Below are 4,645 nucleotides of genomic sequence, written 5' to 3'. Positions count from 1 at the left end.
TTCTTTATTTTGATGAGTAGGTTTGTTAACTTTCTTTGTGGTTACCTTGAAATTTACCCTTATCTTCCTAGATTTGAACCAGTCTACTATTACTTGGTATTGCCTTGCCTTCATCTCCATTAGAAGATTCTATACCTACACTGTTTATTCCCTTTGTTCTGATGTTGTTGTCATTTAAAGATTAACCTGTCTGGCTCCCTGTTGTAATTCTTTTGGTTTTGCATAGTCCTTAAGAGTTCATTTTTAGGTTGGTATCTGGCTAGTACAATCCTGTGTCTTGTATTCAGCCTGTGGTCTGATGTTGTTTGTTCTCAGATTGCAGGACTCCCTTTAATAATTCTTGTAAGTTCCATTTGGTTTTTACATAGTCCCTTAATTTCTGTTTATCTGGAAATGTCCTAATTTTACCATCATATTTGAATGAGAGTTTTGCAGGATATATTATTCTTGGATGACAATTTTTTTCTTTCAAGGTTTTATAATTGTTTATCCCATTGCCTTCTTGCCTGCATGGTTTCTGCCAAATAATCCGAGCTTAGTCTTACTGTTTCTCCACTGTGACTTTTTTTTTTCCTCAAGCTGCTCTCAGGATTCTTTGTTTGCCTTTCATTTTAGCGAGTGTGACTATGATATGTCTTGGTGATTTTCTTTTGGGGTCTATCCTCTATGGGGTTCGTTGAGCTTCTTGTATGGTCAGCTTTTCATCTTTCATGATATTGGGGAAGTTTTCTGTTGGCAATTCTTCGATGATCCTCTCTGTTTTCTGTTTTCTCCCCCTGTTCTGGAATTACTATCACTCACAGATTTATGCTTTTGATTGTATCCCACGTAATTCTCAGAATTTCTTCATTTTTCTTTGTTCTTTTTTTCTGATTTTTCCTGAAACAGAGTTGTATCCAAGTGTTTGTCTTCAATTTCACTGATCCTATCTTCCATCATTTCAAACCTGTCCCTCAGTCCTTCTATGACACTGTCCATTTCTGAAATCTTGTTGTTTATCTTTTGGATTTCTAATTGCTGTTTTTGTATGATTTCTGGTTGTGAATTTATTTTAGCATTTTGTTCTTGTATTATTTTCTTGAAATCTTCCATTTTTTGTCTGTATTTTCCATGAACTTGTCTCCATTTTCCATGAATTTGTCTATTTTTTCATCACTTTTGTATGCTTTTTGCTTCAACTCTTAGATAATTCTGAATATTAGAGATGTGAATTCCCTATCAGTTAAGTCCAGTACCTTTTCTTCTACTGGAAAGTCATCTGGTGTTTTATTTTGGATGTCTGCTGGAACCATCCTGTCCTGTTTTTGTAAATGTTTTGATATTGTCTGCTGTCTTTGGGGCATTCAGTGGTTATTTTCCTCATTGATTGTAGATTAGTTTGTTTCAATCTTCTTTTTTCTTTTATATGGTTATGTCTGAGCAGGCGGGCTGTACATTCTTTGTTGTTTGCTCATCTGTGGGTACAATACTTTTCACCTCCTTCTCCAATGGGCAGGATCTGTCACTCAGGTATGGTACAGGAGGGCAAGTCCAGCTGAAAGGGAGTTTTGGGGATGGGTTTTTTGTGGCACATACTAGGGCTGACAGAGCAGACCAGGAATCAGTGCAGGGCAGGTTCCAGTAGGCCGTCCCTGGGCTCTTGGGAGTATGATGTTCAGCACATGGTGCAGGTAGGCAGGAAGGAGGGGTAGATTGTGATGTGTGGAGCTAAGATGGGTATGAGAAAGAGGAGAGAGAGGAGAGAGGAACAGGAGCCAAAAACAAACAAACAAACAAGAGTGCTAAGGGAGCTTGCTATTGGAGTGGAGAGATGAGAGACTGAGAAATGGGGAAAAACAAAAATGAAAAAAAGAAAAAGGGTAAAAGAAGAAAATGAACAAGTCGAGAAACTGGAAATGAAGAAAGACAAAAAGGGAATAAGGGGAGAAAACAAAACAAAGAAACAAAAACAAACAAAAAAAAAAAAAAACAAGAAAAAATAAATGCTCCCAAGGATGTCCCTGTGCATCTGTCTGTGCAGAGTAAGGGAGTAGCTTCCAAGCTGCGTGGTACTGCGTGGCTAGAAGGGGTTCCCAAGCCAAGAAAAGAAAAAGAAAATAAATCAAAATGGAACTAATAAAAGCAAACAAACAAACAAAAAAGCCCCGGGGCTCCCACCAGCATGGCAGCACAGGCCGGGAAGCAGTTTCACAGTCGAGCGGTGTTTCACAGCCTTTCAGGAAGAAGCAAAGATGGCACACAGAGCCAGGTATTTGAGAGAAAGGAGGGGGAGGTGGTGAGAGGTAAGGAAGAAATCTAAAGAAGTGGAAATAAGCAACACCAGCAGCCAACAAAAGACACTCAGGGAGCCGGCCATTGTGGGCTGGTGGAATCCATGCGACACTGGGGTGAAGCTAGTGCTTCCCAGCTGAAAGACTGTGGCTGCAGGAAGCAGAGGAGGCTAAGTCAGGGTGAAGAAGGGTGGGAGGTGGGAAAGCATATATTGCCGGTTACCAGTAGTTCTATCTCCTCTGGAAGCTCCGTGAATCTGCTTTCTCGTACCACCTGTTCTCTGATCTCTGATAGGAGTTCCAGATGGCAGATCTATGCTGCTGTAGCTAATAGGGGGCCTCTGCATGTATCTCTCCATGCTCTCTGTTCTCGATCAGTTTCTTATTGCACTTGGTGCTTGGCTGAATTCTTTACCTCTTCATTTGATGCTTAGGGTTTCAGGATTGCCGTGTGACTCTGTTCAACTTAGTTTTTCTGATCTTTGCTGCAGAGGGACAGCGTGGTGCTTCTGAGTATAGCACCATGTTGCCCAGAAGTTCCTCTTTGTCCAGCTTTTGCATGCATATCAGACAATGGAAAAGATCATGGCTTGGGTAAGGCACATCTTAGTCATCAAAGTGACATCTTTACTTTTTAACACTTTAAAGAGGTCTTTTGCAGGAGATTTGCCAAATGCAATATGTTGTGTGATTTCTGGATGGCTTCTCCATGGAGATTTATTGTTGGTCCAAGTAGAATGAAATTGCTAAAACTTAATTTTTTTCTCCATTTATCATGATGTTGTTTACTGGTCTAGTTGTGAGGATGTTCATTTTCTTCATAGTCAGGCATAATCCCTACTGAAGGCTGTAGTCTTTGACCTTCATCAGTAAATGCTTCAAGTCATCTTCATTTTTGGTAGGGAAGTTGTATCATTCAAATATACCAATTGAATTTTAAAGATGCTCTGTCTCTGACTGTGTCTCACGCTTACTCTTTTTTTTTTTAAACAAATAGGGAAAACTATAGAAGAATCTGGTGTTATAGAATATACTACAGTGAACATGGGTGTGCATATGTCTATTTGTGTGATGGCTCTCATTTCTCTAGGATATATTCCTAGGGGTGGGATTGCTGGATCCTATGGTATTTCTACTTCTAGCTTTCTAAGGAAGTGCCATATCATTTTCCAAAATAGATGTATCATTTTGCATTCCCACCAGCAGTGCATAAGTGTTCAGATCTCCATGCAGCCTTTCCGATATTTGTTATTTCCAGTTTTTTTGATTCATAGCAGTAATGCTGGGGTGAGATGGTATCTTATTGTGGTTTTGATTTGTATTTCTCTAATAGCTAGTGATCATGAGCATTTCCTCTTGTGCCTCTTGGCCACTTGAATATCTTCTTTGGAAAAGTGTCTGTTCATTTGCCCATTTTTTAATTGGATTATTTGTCTTTTTGTTGTAGAGGTATGGATTTTCTTGTAGATTTGAGAGATCAGACCTTTGTCTGACTTGCAATGTCCCAAATTTTTTTCCCAGTCTGTAGGTTCTCTATCTACTCTTTTGGTGAAGTCTTTTGATGAGCATAAGTGTTTAATTTTTAGAAGATCTCAGTTATCTAGCTTATCTTCTGGAGTTTTTGTGTTGTTGATTATGGTTGCATCCTGTTAATGCTGTGTATTAGGGCCTCTAATGCTGATCCTATTTTTTCTTCTATGAACTTTATAGTTTTTAGCTTTATATTTAGACCTTTGATCCATTTTGAATTAGCTTTTGTATATGGTGTGAGGTATGGGTCCTATTTCATTTTTTTCCTGATGGGCATCCAGTTTTGCCGGCACCATTTGTTAAAGAGACTGTATGTTCCCCATCTGATGGACTTTGGGCCCTTGTCAAAGATCAGGGGACTGCAGGTGGATGGATTTACATCTGGGTTCTCAATTCTGTTCCATTGATCAATGTATCTGTTGTTGAAACCAGTACCAGGCTGTTTTGACAACCATATCTGTATAGTAGGTTCTGAGGTCAGGTAGTACGAGTCTTCCTACTTTATTCTTCTTCAATAGTGCTTTACTTATCTGGGGCTTCTTCCCTTTCCATATAAAGTTATGATTAGTTTTTCCATCTCTTTAAAGAATGTTGTTGGTATTTGGATTGGTATTGCATTGCATTTGTAAATTTCTTTGGGTAGAATTGTCATTTTCACAATGTTGAGTCTACCTATCCATGAGCATGGTATGTTTTTCCATTTATATAGATCACTTTAGGTTTCTTGCAGTAGTGTTTTGTAGTTTACTTTGCGTAGGTCTTTTACATCCCTGGTTAAATTTATTCCTATTTGATTTTTTTAGGGGCTATTATAAATGGTGTTGTTTCCTGATTTCCTTTTCATC

This window comes from Trichechus manatus, unplaced genomic scaffold (genome assembly GCF_000243295.1).
Source record: "Trichechus manatus latirostris isolate Lorelei unplaced genomic scaffold, TriManLat1.0 scaffold00089, whole genome shotgun sequence".
NCBI lineage: Eukaryota > Metazoa > Chordata > Mammalia > Sirenia > Trichechidae > Trichechus > Trichechus manatus.
Note: the sequence above shows the minus strand (reverse complement) of the source record.